Consider the following 8072-nt stretch of genomic DNA (forward strand, 5'->3'; position numbering starts at 1 on the left):
GGATTCTCTGGGGGATTCTCCGGATTCTCTGGGGACTCGTGTCTCATCTCTCCTCTCTGGCAGCTAAGGACCTGACCAGCCCTCTAGCTGCACACATTTTCTCACTCAGTCTCTCCTGGTACAAGGTATTCCCAGACCGTATCCAGGATCAGTCTGGGAACAACATCACATCCTACTGAAGGTCCTGCTGGGGGCAGTGACATGATTTGGGGAGAAGAAAAGAGAATGAGTGGCTGCTGCAAGTCAGAGAAAGAAATAACGGGAGGAGAGACACTCAAGCAGGGAGCGACTGCAGCCCACACCTGCAGTGCTGCGTGCTGACATGGCTGCCACACGCTTCCAAACTGCAAAGACAGACAGGTTCTCTAAAAAGACCCTGAAAGCATTCCATTTTGGAGAAGTTGGGACCCTCTGGGACATTTGTTTCCCACAAAAGCATCAACTCGGCCAGACTTTTGCGTTATCTAGATTTCAGTTAACTTGCCTCAGTCTGTTCGTATTTTTTTCATGCAGAGGTGATGGTGGAGACATGAGCTAAGGCATGGAGCAACAACACCACGCGTGCTGTCCATGCAGAAGTACCTGCTGCCGGCAGAGCTTTCTTCCCAGACGGTGTAGCATGCCCGTGGAATGTTCTAACAGAGAAGACAGGTCTCCAATTGTTTCCCAGGTTCTCAGTGCCTTGCCCACGGCCTAGAGAACAAGCTCTTACATGTTCTAGAAAGGAAGGCTCTGGACGCTTAGGGGCAGCCTGTTTCCCGTGGGGGGAGAAGAAAAAAGATGAAACGTAGTCAATTGGAGGTGAGAGGTTGTCCCCTCACCTGAGTGAGCGAGGGGGAGGGGGGTATGATCAATTATGACCACTTCCAGCATGCACTGTGGGGGGGGTGGAGGAGATGGTTTAAAAACTCATGGGCTTTTACTACCAATCAAAACAAGAGCAAGAGGCAGAACAATGTCAAAACAGACAGAAGAGCTTTGGGAAATAGAACAGACGAATACAAGGTGTACATGACGCTTGCTATTCTGGAGTTCTGGAACTATCCTGGGTGTCTTACACACACACACACACACACACACACACACACACACACACACACACCCCAAACCTTAAAATAATAACCATGAATCTTGTAGGTAATAAATACATTAATAATTGAGTAAAAAAATACTTAAAATTTGGGTAAAGTTTAAGAATATTCATGTTCCTAATGCCAGCCCAATTTAAAAGTTTTATTTGACGATTAACTGGGATCAATTTCTAAGTTAGATCCAAGAAAGTTTTCAAGTCTATTTGCCTAGTAAAATGGTCTAAAATAAAGAGAAGTATGAATATTAATTATTTGGAAATTTCACTTCTAGCAGAAAGATAACCCTAAAAGGATAAAGAAAGCCGCTCGCTCTCTATTCCTTCTTCTTTGATCTTCTTGTCACTGATCATAGGTCGCTCCTGCACTGGGCACATTCCTTAGCCCGACAGACGAAGGCCAAGAAGCAGCGGCCAGACCTGGATGAGATTCACCACCAGCTGCAGCCGCAGGGGTTCCCGCGACCCAAGTCGGGAACTGGACGCTGAGCCCAACCCGGACCTGCCAAGGGAGGCCTGCATGGCTCTCTAGCCTGCGCGAGGTACTTCATCCATTCCGCCAACCTGAAGACCCACTTCTGACCCAAAGACCACAAGAGGAGGCTGAAACAGCTGGGCATCGAACCCTACAGTCGGGAAGAAGCTGAAAGGGCAGGGGGCATGGACTCGTATGTACCCCGCCCCCCCCCAGGGCCTGGGTGTACCCACTGAGATCCCTGAGATGGACACATCCACCTGAGCAGCCTGAGGATGCAGGGCAGAGAAATTGCCCATGGACACTGGTTCAGGGCTAGGCTGAGTGTGTACTTTGGGTTTTGGGGACATGATCTCTCTGGGTGTTCTGCCCAAAATAAAGGACCTGGACAAGAGTTTGGGGTTGGGCGGGGCGGGGGGGGGGAGGAGAAGGTCCCTCAAGGATGTGTCCCGAAAATACAGACATCAGCTATTATTTATCCAAAAAAGTTTGTATAGTGTGTGGTATAAGTACTCTAATGCATTTGAAGTATATATTAATTGCCTGTGGTCACATTAAAAACTTACACCAAAACCTAAGTGCTTAAAGCAACCATTGTCTCACATAGTCTTTAGGGTCAGGCATCCAGGAGTGCCTTAGGGACTTATGAGATTATTGTCTTATCATCAAGCTGTTACTTGAGGCTGAAGTGTTGGGAAGAGCCCAGGAATCTGCTCCCAAACCTGATCACATGGCCCCTGACAGAGTCACTGGAGTGGGACAGAAACTCTGGTGTCCTGGAAATGACACAGCGTCTCTTGCTGTCCTACTTCACTACAGATGAGTCCCAACACAGCGTGGGAGGGGACAACTCAGGTGTGTAAGGACCAGAAGGACATGTCAGAGCGTGCTCTTGGGTGCGTGTGTGCCCTTTCGAGCGCTAGGAGCTGTGTCTATATAAAACGCGTTTGCTCCACTCCAATACTGCTAAAACTCCTATTTTATAACAGCATCAGCTCAAGCACCAGAGAGTTGTCATGTTAATTATGTCTGGTTACATGCGGGATTCCTCAGACACAGTTCCTTGAGTAGGATATTAGTCATTTTTTTTTTTTTTTTCTCATTGCTGTGGCAAAAACCTGATAAAACCAACCTAAAGAAATGACTTAGTTTGATTCATCATCCGTGGTGGGGAGATATGGTGGTGTGGCGGACGGGAGGCAGCTCGTCACACTGCAAGGACGGAGAGCAATGAATGCGGATGTTCAGCTCAGCCCCCCATGGAATGGCCCCACCCACAGATGTGCCCACCAGCTTGTCAGTAGGTGAACCCAAGTGAAGCATCACAAGAGCAGTTCCCATCAATTAAAAAACAGCAACAACAAACAGAAACACACACACACACACACACACACACACCCCTACCGTACAACAGCAGACCAGGAACAGTTTAGACATCCCCTGTGTTAGTATCCTAAAGGAGAGCACTTGGGTATGCAGAAGTCCACGGAGTGGCTCTCGGAGCCTACCAGAATGTGATGAACTGCCTTCAGACTCTGTCCTGTCCTGGATTATCCCAAACCTCCTCATTATACCTTCCCGGTTATCCTCCCTTTCTCTTGAAATTTAGTATATGGAGATGGATAATTTTTTTTCTCAGCTTTTGGTTCAATAGGGACAGGATGTGTATGAAGTCCCTTGACTGTTTCTATCCCTTTGAGTTCTCATTAGAGAGATATTTGCTGATTTTTTAAAAACTCTTTTCATTTAAAACATTTTTAAAAAACTCTCCTGAATTGCCTGTGAGTTTTGCCAGGTGGGTTCCTTTAGACAAAAGTCACACCTATATATCTGCAAGATATTTAATCCCTTTCTCGTGATTCTGTGAAGGGCAATGTTCTTGGGCTTCTTAGAAACCCTATTTTGTTAAAGGCATGGAGGCCCACAGAAGTGGCTCTGTTCCCTCTTGACTTAAGGTTAGAAAGTTACAGCCTATTATTGCTCCTTGAAGGTTAAACAGCAGGATGTTTGGCCTAAGGTGTGGCTAGTGGATATCTCACCTAAGCAACAGGATATTTAGTTTAGGGAATTGTTACTTCTTGTTTTGGGTATTAAGGAGGTCATTAAATTTGTGTGTTCTTTGTATCATGGTGAGGAAGTCTTTTGCCTTACCCCTTTTGATTGGGGTTTATCACAAATTTAAGTAATAAACTTGGGGCTGATCACAGTATTCACTGTGTGCCCTCCCAACTTTATCTTTTTGTTTCGTTTTCCAAGACTGGGTTTCTCCGTGTAACACCTTTAGCTGTCCTAGAACAAGCTCTGTAGACCAGGCTGGCTCAGACACATAGAGATCCGTCTGCCTCTGTCTCCCGGGTGCTGGGATTAAAGGTGTGTGCCACCCCGCCCTATCTCCTGTTTCTTGTCTATTTCTCTCCCGAATCCACACTCCCCTTCTCAGGAACATGGATTACATGGACAGGACTGGACAAGAGGACTCCTGGGTGTGAATGGTGATTCCCCGGCCAAAGGTTCATCCATTAAAGGCTTAGCACCCAGGGTGGTGGGTGGTGGATTACTAGGTACCAAAAGATTTATGAAGTGGGGAATAAAATCTTTAGCTCATTGGAGGAATCCCTGTTTGTATTTTCTGGACACCCAATTATCTGTCTGTCCTAACACTCTCCTGCCATAGTCATCCACCATGAATGGAGGCAGTCAACGAGTCTTGCTGAGCCTGCCGTCCCTACCCTATTTGGGATTTGCGCCTTCAAAACAGTAAGCTAAATATATCATTTTCTTTTTATAAGTTAGTTGCCTTGACTTTTTCTCTGTAGTAATACAAAGCTAATACAATAGGCCTTTGTGTGATTAAAATGGCACTTCCTTAGGCATTACTTTTGATGGCTTTGAGATCATAGCAAAGAATTTAGAGTCATTCCCCCAGCTTCAACTTTGGGTCATGTTTCCATGACAGTGCCCTGGATTTGACCTTTGCCTTTAAGGAATTTTTATTTTTTAATTTTTAAAACGATTTGCCATCTCTAGAGACTGAGACTCTTCAAGCCCTAGCTTCTTTCTAGTTAGTGGTTATTTCCTCAGCCTATCTCTCTCCTCTTGCATCTTATAAAGGGCTAAGGGGAGCCAGATGGTTCCTTCAACAGGCTGTCTTGAAATTTCCTTAGCTGGATCACCCAGTTCTTTATTTACATGCTCTGCTTCGCACATCACTACACACGACGACGATGCTTTTAAGATCTCTGGCTCTACCTCACTGGATCCAAAGACCCGTTTCCAACAGCTTTTCTCACTTTATTTTAAACCTCAACCAGAACATGACTATGGCTTACACTCTTCCCAGCTGTCTCCTTTGCCTAGTTCTAAACCCATGCCTACATTTCGGCTGTTCCTTATGACTGTCTATTGCAATATTACAAATCACCCCCAAAATCTGGTCTATTAAAATAATAAACTTCTTATCCCACACAGTTCCAGAGGACCAGGACTCTAGTAATAGCTCTGCTGAAATTTTTGGGCTCAGGGTTTCTTATGAGGCTTCATTCAACTATAAGCCAGGGCTGAATGGGGCTGAAGGTTCCATTTCTAACCTTATCTTATTCATAGGGCTGTTGGCAAAATGACTCCCCTACAGGAATGCACAGTACACAGCAGAGAGAGAGAAAGAGAGACGGGGGGGGGGGGGAGGGGGGGGCATAGCATCATCATAATCTGATCGCAGAAGCTGCATAGTGTTATACCTACAGTATTGTATCAGTCATACAGATGAGCTCATACAAACAGGGAGGGTGTGAATACCTCAAGTTGAGATTACTAGCGGATACTTTTGAGGGCATCACAGAGTTAAATGTCTCTCTTCCCAGCGCCCATTGAAAAGCAGCTGCAATGCAAGAATGAAGCAGAGAAGCAGAAATCTTATTTTTTTTTTGTTACCGAAAACGCTCATTGGAGGAGGCTTAGATATGGACACAAAGAGCATCGGTCCTTGACCTCGGAATCAGAAATGCTACCTAGATAAGAAAGTACAAGACAATTCTGTTTTTGTCTCCTCCAGAGTTTATCGCACGGACAGTAAAACATAAGGAACCTTTGGTGTGACTAGGAGAGTCTACAAGAGTGAAAAGTCAGAATGAGCTCTGAGAAAGGACAGCGGCGCCTCTCTCCTCCTTCTTCTAGACAAGAGAACGGGGAGGTGGGAAAATCTCCTCCAACTCTCTCTGTTCCCCAGCAGGTCACACCAAGTGTAACTTGCTTCTCAAAGTTGAGCATGTCCAGTGCGGGTCCCATCCCTCAGGGAGTTGCATCCTTTTCAAGTTCATAGGAAAAGCTGATGTGGCTGCTCTGAGAACCCTAGTTTAATATTAGCCAGACACCTACGTGCATGGGTATTTCAAATGTCTGCATTTCTTACTTTGTAACAGTAGAAGGCTGGCTTCATCAACCCCTTTTCTGCAATTAGGCCAGGTTTCCGCCCTCCTTGCCATGCACAACCAATTTTCCAACCAGGTCTGGGTCCAAAATCTGTTCTTGATCTCTGGCAGCAGGTTGTCATCAATTAGTAAGAATGCAGCATTAGCAGGAACCTGAGACTAAACAGTAATTTCCTAGAACTATTTCCTGTCAGCTCCACCTCTGATCTTCTTATCGTGTGGTCGCAAACAGAGCCTGCTCCGTTTCACTTTGCAAAGCAGATTGGAGGTCTGGGGAAACAGCTCACCCGAGTTTGATCCCCAGCGCCCTCAAACAACGCTGACCCTGGTGGCAGGTGCTTAGAATCCCACCACTGTTGAGACAGACAGGAGGAATCCTAGAGTTTGCTGGCCAGCCAGCCTAGCCAAAGCGGGGAGCCCAAGACCCCAAAGAAAGATTCTGTATCAAAAATTAACCCTAAGCAATGATACCCGAGGATGATTTCTGGCATATATATGTTTGCGCATGACCACAGGTGCACAGGCGTATACACACACCCACCCCCCCACACACACACACACAGAGTATATCCAGCATAATATAGCCAACTTGATCTCACATCCATATGTCGGACGTAGATCAATGTGTGTATCTTCCATGAGAAAGGTGAAGACTTAGAGAAAGCTAGGATTCCAATTGTTTGATTAAAAACTTATGAAGAAAGTGTCCACCACACCAAAAGACCGGTTGCTTCTCCTCCACCAGCACTCTTGGTTTAAAGGTGCAAGACTCCCGCTTCTGGCCGCACATGCCACTTTGTAGGTATACCAGATGGCAAAAGGTGGACGTTTCTGCCGGCAGAATTTCTGTCATCAAAAATTCCTGATGTATTTCAGAACTCCACATTTTTCTCTCTGACACCAGCCATTTATTCTGACAACAGGTAAATCATTCCTGAAGGGAAAACAGAGATAAAATTGTCAGTCAAGGGCTTTTGTGTTAAATGAGCCCCAGCTGTTTCCTATTTTAGCAGCCAGCTGTAAGCCAGGTTTGCAAAAGAAACTGGGAAATCTACCTAGATTCAAGATCAGTGGTGCTCAAGCTGTGTGGGGAGGGTGGTCTCCGCTTCTGGAAGGCACCTTGGGAACTGGGGGAACTGGGTCTTGAACTGTGGATCAAGGGCCAGGGATACTTGTCAGCCTGCGAAGGAAGAGATGGCCCCAAACAACAGAGTTCCCCAAGGAACTTCAATGTTTTGAGAATATTTATGTTGCTGAAGAACCTGGTTATAGTTGTCTAGGCACAGGGGAGGCAGGCAAGGGAGTGGGGAGCATTTGTGGATGTAGAGCGTTCTTGCTCGCCGACATTCCCATCAAACTCAATTGCCACATAAATTGGTGCAATTGCAGCACGTGCCGCGTTTTGTCTAAATTTTACTGATTTGTGGAAACACTATTCTCAGTCTGGAATGAGTAGCTGTAACATTTAAGGCAAGTCTAAAGTATTGAGTGCTTGACAGTCAACTGTATTACTTTAGTCCCAAGATACTGTATTCTCTTGTGATAGTGGTGGTGGCTTTTACAACAGGGTCTTGTGGAGCCTTCCATGGCTTCCAATTCACTATCTGGCAGAGCCTGACCTTGAACTCATATCTCTACACCAAGTGCTGAGATTACAGGCATGAACCACCACTGTTAACCCTGTGGAACTGCATTCTACTGCACATAAGAACTCTACAAGGAAAATATACCTATATATAATATTAAAAACCGACAATATAGTAATAAGAATATATAAACATATATGCAAATAAAACAGTTGAAGTATTTCTTTTCAGAGCCTGGAAAGGTGGTCCACTTGCGAAAGTGCTTGACATTCAGGCATAAGGACCTGAGTCTGGATCCCCAGGGCCCACGTAAGAAGCTGGCACTATGGCACACACCTGTGATGCCAGTGCTGGGGAGGCCGGGTGGGCGGGCAGGCACATCCCTGAAGCTCCCTAACTAGCCAGTTTGACCAGTCAGTGAAATGCCAGTTCAGTGACAGACTCTGTCTCAAAGAAGGAAAAGGCAAAGGAAAGGAGAGAAGAGCAGAGACCAAGGA

General features: G+C 45.8%; 1 pseudogene; it reads left to right on the forward strand.

The window, feature by feature from the left end:
- Positions 1-322: 322 nt before the first annotated feature.
- Positions 323-1826, forward strand: LOC127221140 (zinc finger protein 593-like; annotated as a pseudogene).
- The last annotated feature ends 6246 nt before the right edge of the window (positions 1827-8072 follow it).

This window comes from Phodopus roborovskii, unplaced genomic scaffold (genome assembly GCF_943737965.1).
Source record: "Phodopus roborovskii unplaced genomic scaffold, PHOROB, whole genome shotgun sequence".
Lineage (NCBI taxonomy): Eukaryota > Metazoa > Chordata > Mammalia > Rodentia > Cricetidae > Phodopus > Phodopus roborovskii.